The sequence below is a fragment of the Capsicum annuum genome, chromosome 8, assembly GCF_002878395.1.
Source record: "Capsicum annuum cultivar UCD-10X-F1 chromosome 8, UCD10Xv1.1, whole genome shotgun sequence".
NCBI classification, from domain to species: Eukaryota; Viridiplantae; Streptophyta; class Magnoliopsida; order Solanales; family Solanaceae; genus Capsicum; species Capsicum annuum.
Window position 1 is genome coordinate 51,936,446 of NC_061118.1, and position 11,160 is coordinate 51,947,605.

Consider the following 11,160-nt stretch of genomic DNA (forward strand, 5'->3'; position numbering starts at 1 on the left):
GAACCTCTTGTAATACCCCTTATTTTCCTAGCATAATCTAAGTCCCAGTGCATAAGTATTCATATATAAAATTTCTGAAATGCTCATTATCTTTTAGTTTATAGCCTTCCATTGCGTAGGAAATTTAATTAGCTTTCCAACAATATAAAATTTGCCCAAATCCGATAAACGGGTAAGAAGTTATGACGATTTTAAGTTTCAGTCGTAAGACCCCATCATTTTAACTATTAGCGCATCACGTAGACAGCCCAAATGATAATTATCAATTTACAGTATGACTCCGCGATCATGGCACATTGCGGACCAGGCTAATTTCTTACTTGGCAATTTCCAGTAGGCCTCCGCAATGTTGGCGCGTCATGGAGGTGGCCAAATTGGCATCCAAAGGTTTACCGTGATGGCTCCACGTCGCGGTGTTTATCCTGGTCCCAAGTGTCCTTTTTCTAGTGGCCTGGTACGATAGTGGCGCATCGCGCCAGGGGTCCAGATCAAAAAAATTTTATGAAAATTTAATATTTTATCCAGGATTAAAATAGTCCTTTCCCTTTATTTTAATCCGTCCAGGTGTGCTTTTAAGCCCTAAAAATGTTTTTAAATTAATTATTTGATTATTTTCCCCCAAAATCAAGAAGCTCTCTCTCCCAATCAAGAACCCTAGCTCTCCAATTTCAAGTCAAATCCTCAAGAACCCATCAAGGACTTCAAGAAATTTATCAATTAAGGTATGTTAGATGTTCATCCATGGATTCCTTTCAATCATGGAGCTTAAGTAACCTTTTTAATTATAAAGTTATGATATTTTAAGTTATTTGATTTTAAATCATGATTTCATCCATTAATCTCCATGAACTTTGATTTAATACCATGTTTTAATGAAACTATTATTGTTATTTGATTCCTCATGTTTTAGTGTTATTATTTGTTGAATTAATCATGAATTAGTGTTTTCCATGATAATTTTATGTCAATTATGCCAGTCCTTTAGTAATTCTATGATTACTTTAAACCATGAACTATAAGTGTTTGATAAAATGCCTACAAGAGCAATTGTTTTAATAAGAGTCTTCATGTTATGTCCTTCAATGTTTTAATGTCATGTTACTACTATTGTTTTGAGTCCTGGGGGTATTGAATACCCGAAACCGTAGTTGTTTACTTAATGTTATCTCAGTATCTTTAGAATAACTTTAGATTATATCATGAGCATTATCAGAATAGTAAGTTAAACTCAAAATAGTCTAGCATTTCAGTGTCATTCATTTGGGAGTAGGATTTAGCACCTAGCGAGTGTAGGGATGGCGGCTTCCCTATCAGATAGGCAGAGTCGTTATTAGCAGTCCCTATACTCTGGAACTACGTAGCTAGTGTAGGATATGAGTAGTCATCCATCGATTAGGTTTGACTATTTCGCAGGGGTCACCCGTCAGTTCAGGCTTACACCCTTAGTCCTTTGGACATAATTTTAGTTTAGTAGATCCACACAACCAGTGTTAGTACCAGTGGCATAGTATTAACACCCTTCCAACTAGGGTTATAGGTTGGACTACTCTAGCAAACTCTATAGCAGAACAGAATAAATGGCCAGATGCTATTCCAGCCTACCCAGTAGCCAATAATATTGCAAATAGAATTTGGGATTTCACTCAGATGAATCCTCCTTTCACGGGATCCTAGTCTAAAGAGGATCCACAGAAATTCTTAGATATGGTTCAGAAGGTAACAGGTGCTATGGAGGTGATGTCTAGTTAGAGTGCTGAGTTGGCTGTATACCAATTACAGGATGTAGCCCATACTTGGTTTAAGCAGTGGAAAGTTGATAGAGGTATTGACACAAGGCCTATAGAATGGGAAGAGTTTGCCATGGCTTTCTTAGATAGATTCTTTCCATTATAGTTGAGTGAGGCCAAAGTGTTAGAATTTATTAATTTAAGGCAAGGCAGAATGAGTGTAAGGGAGTATTCTCTTAAGTTCACTCAGTTAGCTAGACATGCTCCTCATATGGTGGCTGACAATAGGTCCAAGATGAGTAAGTTTGTGTCTGGTGTGTCTGATAGTATGGTCAAAGAGTGTAGGACCGTAATGCTAATTAGTGAGATGGACTTGTCTAGGCTGATGGTCCATGCTCAATAGATAGATGAGCAAGGGATTAAGGAAAGGGAGAAAGGAAACAAGAGGTCTATGGCGGGTAGTTTTAATTTCAATCAGCCAAAGCCATAAGGTAGTAACCGTCCTCAGTTCCATCAGAGGTCTTCAACCCCAGTATCTTCTTCAACCAGTGCCCCAGTACCCAAATTCAGAAATGACAAAGGGATAGGGCACTAGGCTCTAAGTCCCAGGTCAGTGTTAACAGTTTTCGTACTAATCCTTTATGTCAGAAGTATGGCAGACACCATCAGATGGTTTTGTTATGTACTGTGATACATCCAGAGTAGGTTTGGGTTGTGTCCTCACGTAGAGAAATAAGGTCATAGCCTATGCCTCCAGACAACTTAAGCCTTATGAAAAGAATTATCCGACTCATGATCTTAAGCTAGAAGCTATAGTATCTACCTTAAAGATTTGGAGGCATTACTTGTATGGGGTGCATGTAGATGTGTTCACAGATTATAAAAGCCTTCAGTATGTGTTCTCTCAGGAAGATTTGAATTTGCGTTAGAGAAGATGGTTAGAGTTATTGAAAGATTATGACATTAGTGTTCTATATCATCCGGGCAAGGCCAATGTAGTGGCTGATGCTCTCAGTAGAATGTCTATGGGTAGTGTAGCTCATGTTGAGGATGGTAAGATAAAGTTAGCTCAGGAAGTTTATCAGCTTGCCCGACTAGGTGTCTGTTTACTTGATTCAGCAGAAGATAGTGTATGGGTGCAGAATAGTCCAGAGTCATCTCTAGTTTTCGAGGTGAAGGAAAAGCAGGATAGAGATCCCAATCTAGTTAAGTTGAAAAAATCATTCAGAGATCAGAAAGTAAAGATTTTTTCCCAAGGGAAAGATGGTATTTTGCATTGTCAGGGTAGATTGTGTGTGCTTGGTGTAGATGATTTAAGGCAATGAATTCTTGCAAAAGCGTATGGGGCACATTACTCTATTTATCCAGGGTCCACTAAGATGTACCCCGATTTGCGGGAAATCTATTGGTGGAGTGGGCTAAGAAAAAATATTGCAGAGTTTGTAGTTAAGGGCTCTACACGTCAGAAATTTAAGGTTGAGAACCAGAAGCCTAGTGGGTCCATACAGGAGTTCAGTATTCCCATATGGAAATGGGAAGAAGTGAGCATGGACTTTGTGATAAGTCTGCCTTGTACCCGCCATCAGCATGACTCTATTTGGGTTATCGTAGATAGGATGACCAAATCAGCTCATTTCTTGCCAGCCCATACCTCTTATTCAGCCGAGGACTATGCCAATCTCTATCTCAGAGAGTTGGTTAGGTTGTATGGTGTTTCTTTATCTATCATCTCTGATAGAGGTACTCATTTTACCTTTCACTTCTGGAAAGCATTCCAAAAGGGTCTTGGTACCCAATTCCACCTCAGTACAGCCTTCCACCCTCAGACAGATGGTCAAGCAGAAAGGACCATTCAGACTCTAGAGGATATGCTGAGATCATGCGTTGTTGATTTCAAGGGTAGTTGGGATGACCATTTGCCTTTGATTGAATTCTCATACAATAACAACTATAATTCCAATATTAGTATGGCTCTATTTGAGGCTCTCTATGGTAGGAGATGTAGATCTCCAATTGGTTGCTTTGAAGTAGGTGAGGCTGCAGTAGTAGGGCCTGACTTGGTGTTTGATGCGTTAGAAAAAGTTCAGTTAATCAGAGAAAGACTTAAGGTATCCTAGAGACGATAGAAGTCATATGCAGATGTGAGGAGAAAGGATCTTAAGTTTGAGGTCGGTGACTTTGTGTACTTGAAAATCTCTCCCATGAAGGGAGTAAAGAGATTTGGCAAGAAAGGGAAACTCAGTCCTCAATATGTTAGTCCTTTCAAAATCCTCAGTTATTTCAGAAAGGTAGCTTACGAGCTTGAGTTGCCTTCAGATTTAGCCTCAGTACACCTAGTGTTCTATATCTCATTGTTGAAAAAGTTTATTGGTGATCCAACTTTAGTTGTTCCCTTAAAAAGTGTAGATATTCAGAACAGTCTTTCCTTTGAGGAAGTTCCAGTCGAAATTCTTGATCATCAAGTTCGCAGATTAAGGAATAAAGAAGTTCCACTAGTTAAAGTTCTTTGATGGAATCAGTCCATTGAAAGAGCCACTTGGGAAGTAAAGGTAGATATGCAGACCAAGTACCCTCATCTCTTCTTTGTGAATCCAAATTCAGAATAATGTTCCAAATCTTCTTAAGATTTTCTTCTCTCTGTCATGCTCAGTTTAAGACGCACATCATGTTCATGTCAGTTATGCATTCATGAATCAGTTCAGTCATGCAATCTATGCATCAGATATGCATATTCAGTATGTAAGCTCAGTCCATCAGTTCCCTCAGCTTAACCAGTTTTATTCGGGGACGAATGATCACAAGGGAGAGATATTGTAACACCTCGTATTTCTCTAGCATAATCTAAGTCCCAGTGCATGAGTATTTATATATAAAATTTCTGAAACGCTCATTATCTTTCAGTTTAGAGCCTGCCATTGCGTAGGAAATTTAATTAACTTTCCAATGATATAAAATTTACCCAAATCCGATAACCGAGTAAGAAGTTATGGTGATTTTAAGTTTAAGTCATAAGAACCCATCATTTTAACTCTTAGCACGTTGCATAGATAGCCCAAATGACAATTGTAGATTTCTAGTGTGACTCCGCAATCATGGCGCATCACAAAGTAGGCCAATTTCCCGCTTGACAATTTTTAGTGGGCCTTTGCGATATTGGTGCATCGCGGAGGTGGCTAGTATCCAAAGGTTTATCGTGATGGCTCCATATCGCGGTGTTTGTCCAGGTCCCAATTGACCTTTTTCCAGTGGCCTAGCGCGATAGTGGCGCATCGCACCAGGGGTCCAGATCAGGAAAATTTCACGAATATTTAATATTTTATCCAAGGTTAAAACAATCCTTTCCCATTATTTTATTCCACCCAAGTGTGCTTTTAAGCCCTAAAAACATTTTTAAATTCATTATTTGATTATTTTCCCCCAAATCAAGAAGCTTTCTCTCCTAATCAAGAACCCTAGCTCTCCAATTTCAAGTCAAATCCTCAAGAACCCATCAAGGACTTCAAGAAATTTATTAATTAAGGTATGTTAGATGTTCATCCATGGATTCCTTTCATTCATGGAGCTCAAGTAACCTTTTTAATTATAAAGTTATGATCTTTTAAGTTATTTGATTTTAAATCATGATTTCATCCATTAATCGCCAAGAACTTTGATTTAATACCATGTTTTAATGAAGCGATTGTTGTTATTCGATTCCTCATGTTTTAGAGTTATCATTTGTTGAATTAAATTATGACTTAGTGTTTTCCATGATAATTTCATGTCAATTATGCCAGTAGTTTAATAATTCTATGATTATTTTAAACCATGAGCTATAAGTGTTTGATAAAATACCCAGAAGAGCAATTGTTTTAATAAGAGTCGTTATGTTATGTCCTTCACTGTTTTAATGTTATGCTAGTACTATTGTTTTGAGTCCTGGGGGTATTGAATACCCGAAAACGTAGCTGTTTACTTAATGTTATCTTAGTATCTTCAAAATAACTTCAGATTATATCATGAGCATTTCATAACAGTCAGTTAAACTTAGAATAGTTTAGCATTTTAGTATCATTCAGTTGGGAGTAGGATTTAGCACCGAGCAAGTGTAGGGATGATGGCTTCCCCGTTAGATAGGCAGAGTCATTAGTAGTAGTCCCTATACTCTAGAACTACATATCAAGCGTAGAATATAAGTAGTCACCCATCAGATTAGGCTTGACTATTTCGCAGGGGTCACCCGTCAGTTCAGGCTTGACACCCTTAGTTCTTTGGACATAATTTTAGTTTAGTGGATCCACACAGCCAGCGTTAGTACCCGTGGCATGCTTTTAACACCCTTCCAACTGGGGTTACAGGCTGGTCCCCGATTAGCTCAAATTGGGGAATGTCGGTTAGATGATACCTCCCACAGTCTCAGATATAGTCTTAGTTATAGTCCCAACCCAGTTATTCAGTCTTAGTGTCATTTGACCAAAGCATACAAATTTCAATTATTTTTAGTATTTCAGTTTACAGACTTTCATGCATGTTCAGTATCTACAGATTTCATATTCTCTATTCAGTATTCCATGCTTTATATGTATATTCAGATAGATTATTACTCCTATTCATAAAACCTTGTATGTTAACCTACCTCATTTTGCATACCAGTATATTCAAAGTATTGATCGCATACCTTTATTTTGCGCTATGATGTCTCATATCATAGATGCTGACGCTCAGTTCCCAAATTGCACTTAGTCCCTCAGATTCTCAGTAGTACAGTAGCAGTGGTGAGTCCTCATCACCCGAGAACAGACTATTTTATTTTATATCTTTATTTCAGTTGTCAGTAGAGTTAGTTGGGGGCTTGTCCCATCAACTCTCAGTCAGTCAGTCTTAGAGGCTTTTCGTACTTTACAGTCAGTTAGTTGTTTAGTTTATCAGTAGCTTATCAGATTTTGATAGTCATTTTCCTAGATTTATATTTCAGATATTTAAAACCTTATGTCACTTCAGTTATTCTTCTGCATTCATTATTTTATTATTTAGTGCTCACAGCAGGTGTCAGCTCATGGGTTAGCTTGTGGTCTCTCAGGACTGTAAGCATCGTGTAACGACTAGGGGGTAGTCTTGGGTCAGTACACCTCTTCATCCAGCTTTATCTTTTTTCCTTATACCTAGGCAGTCCAGCTCAACCTATCATCTGAGAAATCTATTGTATAATAGAATTCTTTTACTTTTTCTTTAAAAACCATGGGAGTTGGTTCCTCTAGAAGGTGTAACCATCCCCGATGTTTGACATATTCGACCAACTCAACCATGCCAGGTTTCTTATAGATCCTGGGATCATACACTCTCCTAGATAATACTTTCTGAGTTTTCAAACTTTTATTTCTTTGCTCTCTAGACCCATCCTTCTGTTCTTCCTCTTTTTTTTATTCTTTTTGAACTACTGCTTATTTCTTTTTCAATAGTTTTTCTCTTCTTGGGACCAGGTCCCATAGAGACTTTTTTATTCTTAACAACAATGTGTTTCTTTTTGCTTCCAGCAAGGCTACCAGATTTTTGATTGGAGAACCTAGTCCTTCCTGCAACGTTCTCCTCTTCCACTACAACAACTTTCTTCAGTCTTCTTCTCTTAGTGAGAAGACTTGCTAGCTTTCATAGCATCGGCTAACAACTTCTTTTCAGACCCCCTTGTAGAATACGATCTAGCAACCTTTGTGACAGAGTCAATTACCTTTTCTTTCCCATTGCTTCCCCTTTGTTTCTTCATAGACTACCTTAAAGGTGGTTCATCATTATCCTCGAGAAATTTCTCCATCCTTTGTCATATCATCCTTTTCACCAATTGTTTGCTCTTTTGTACTAATAGAGCTTTCCTTAGGATCATATACAAGCAAAAGTAAATTTTCAGCTACATAATCTACACTGCTGGAAAGATTAGACCTCTTTAATGGTATTTTTTTGTCAAATAGTTGAACAAATATGGGATTTAGGAACCAGGTGCTTATAAGTTTTCTAAGAGTTCTGTACCTTTTAATTCTTTAGAGAAAAAAGGTATTTGAGAATCTTTAGGTGATTTGGTTCTTCTAAAGAAAGAGAAACTTCAAATTGAGAGGCTTCTTATTTAATCGGTGAACCAAAACCTTGATTCAAATCCTCTAGCATGGTTGACTGAGTAGAAATTTCTATGGTTGAGTAAGTTTCAATAGGGATAGATTTAGTTTAGGGTTCTGGAATTTCTGAGGAGGACTTAGTGGGTAGAGTTAACACAAGTTATTGTTGAGGACTTAAGATGACTTCTATGGTTTTGGGTGTTAATAAATTAGACATTTATATTTGGGGGTTTTCAGACTGATTTTCTGGGACTAACAACTTCTGGCTCTTTAATGGGAGTTGAGAAAGTGGGAATGTCTGCCATTTCAAATTTTTGTAAGAGAGAAAGAAAATGACTAGTTCAGTTTAGATATAAGAATGATTGAGGAACATAATTTGAATCTCTTTGGAGAAGAGTGAAGTGATAAGGTTTGATTTTGTATTAAGGAAGGTGACCATTTGACATTTAAAAGGTGCCCTTTTTTAAATGATACATCTGGCTACAATAGGTATGAATCTTCATATTTGCTGTGGATTGAGAGTTTTTTTGCAAATAAGGAAAGACATGTGGCTTTTAAGATAGAATTTTATGATTTTTGTAAAGCACATTGTTTAGGCACTAACCTGAGAAATGGGACCAGGTCCCTCTTTTTCTTGAGTGAATTCTTCATTTGTGTTTGCCTCAAGTGTTTTCCTCCAAAACTGTTCCCATGGGTGTATACTTGCAAAGTTATAGTACTGAGTTAGACCAATATGTACCTACTTAACCAAGGATACCTATTTCTAGATTATAGCCAATTTTAGAAAGCAAAACTGATACATTTAGTAGGTCAGGTTAATTTGATCAATCCCAGCCTCAACTTGTTTGTTTCAATACACCACTTTATTCCAGAATTCGTTCTGAAAATAGGTCTAGGGACCAATTCCCAGACTTAACTTCCTTCAGACTGCTGAAGCTTCTCTTTCATTACTTTAATCCAGTCAGTATTTTTCAGAACCTTTTCACATTTTTAAGCTCACTTTGGGACAAAAATGCTGAGAAACCCATGAAATTTTTTTCTTAAGCTCTTTTTTGGACTCTAGTCTCTAAGGGTGAAGTTAGAAAGTCAGGGGGTGAGAAGATTTGTGCCTACCTTGACAACTCTACCAAGAAATCACTTTAATATTGATTAACTCAAACCAATATCTAACTCAGGTAACTCTACCTAAGCACTCTAAGAAACAAAATGAGAGCATTACTCCTATAGCACGAGTAATTCAATTGGAGACCATGACTTGACTCAAGAACACTCACACTTTCAGTCATATAGAAATTAAAAACTTGACCAATGTTGCAAAGTTATGTTTTCACCTCTTTCCTCTATTTTGATTTGCAAAAACTTACCAATTGAGAAGTATTCTTTTTCTTTTATAGTGGAATAATGATTAGGGTAGAAATCTAATTGGGCCAAGTATCCTGATGGGTATAAGATCACATGCGCAGTTTGTTACACTAAAAGACAAAATTGCACAGGACCAAGGACCTAGTCCCTTGTTGTCAGCTACTCACCATCAAGAAAAAATATAACAATTGAAGACAAGGGACCTGGTCCCTTGTGTCAGCTGATCATCATCAAAACAAGATATAACAAAGACCATTCAAGGATCCACTCCAGCAATAACAATATTAATAATCATGAATTTCAATTTACACCAAAAAACCAAATATAGCAAGTGATGTTGGGTGATTTATGCATTTTAGAACTACTATTCTAGCCTATTTAGCCTTGTTTTGAGGATGATTCATGTGATTAATGGAGTGATAATGATATAAATGAGCATTTATGTGTCCAATTATGTGTTTACAATGTTTAATGGTGGTTTAGCAAGAGTTTTGATTCAATTTGAGCATTTAGAGTTCAACCGAGAAAACTAGTATAACTAGCTTGAGCTAGGTATTTTTCTAGTCTATTGTGTTAGGTTATAATGTATTTTAATGAGTTACTAAGGTTGTTAATATGTATTTATATGTGAAACAACTTAGTTATAATGTTCAAAGGTAAATTGGATCGAGAAAAGAGTCAAAACAATAAGTTAAAGCTCAATATGAATTTAGCCTATGCTTCGCTCATGTTTCTAGTTCATCGTTGAGGATATTGTGTTGTTTTGATCTCTAAATTATTGTTTTTAATTCTATAAGATGCTTGTTGAATGGATAATGATGATATATGAAGGATATACAAGATTCAAATCAAGTGAAAATAACTCAAAAAGGCTTGGAATAGATCACGAAAGTATAAAACATAGCTTGACGCCAATTTGGATACCTGAAAAGTATTGGGAGAGTGTGAGCACGTGATAAGGAAAATGGGCGCGTGCGACAAATTCATAGGTTCAAGATGAACCAAAAAAAGTGAAAAAATTCAAAGTTGACACTTCGAGTCGATGTGTTCAATGCTATAATCGACGCGGCGCGTCACTAGGTTTGTAGACGACCAGAAAACTGTTTTCTTGTTCAACAAGGCATGGGCTATTCTTCCACTATAAATAGGACATTATTCACATTTATTTTACTTACTTTTGGACATCCTTGGAAGATCTTGGAGGCTACACAACTTCTTTTTAGGTTTTTTAGCATTCTTTTATTTTAGTTTCTTTCATGGTTTGTATCATCAATCCAAGGGATTGGATAATGAATATTTCCATTAAAGGCTAAAAATCCTTTTCCAGGGTTAAGGCCACGTTCATGACTACTTTTGTTTTGAATTACGTTTGTTGATTTGCTTATCATTATTGGTTGTTTGTTTTTTCTTGTTTTAACTATTTTATCTTAGAATATATTAATTGTCAACCTTGTGATCTCAGAAGAGGGAATAGGTAGATATGACATGGGAATAAGCAAAGTATGATTCTTGTTTCTTTATAAAATAAGGAATTTCAATTAGTATCTAGGACAGGGATGTACTTAGATGCCTTACTTGATTCACACGTAGGATGATAGCTTTAAAGAACTTAAGTGGACTATTACATCCCCGCTCAACGATATAGTTGTAAGGTTAAACTTAGTTAAATGATTTGAGGTTGGGAACCATGATCATACAATCAACCCTATGAATCAACAACCACGATAAGCAATTTAATAAATGAAGTTCCATAACGTAGTATGATTGTTCGTATTCCTTAACCCTGGATCTCTATCCTTTGATTGTCTAAAGTCATTTACTTTTCCGCATTAGTTTAGTTTCTTTTTAGTTTTTTATTTTTCAATTCTAAAACTCTATTTGCTACTCTCCTTAATTCGTTAAACTGGAATTGGATAGGCGGCGAACGCAAGTCCCTGTGAGATCGATACTTGGGCTTCCTTGAAGTCACTTTACTACTTGATAGACCA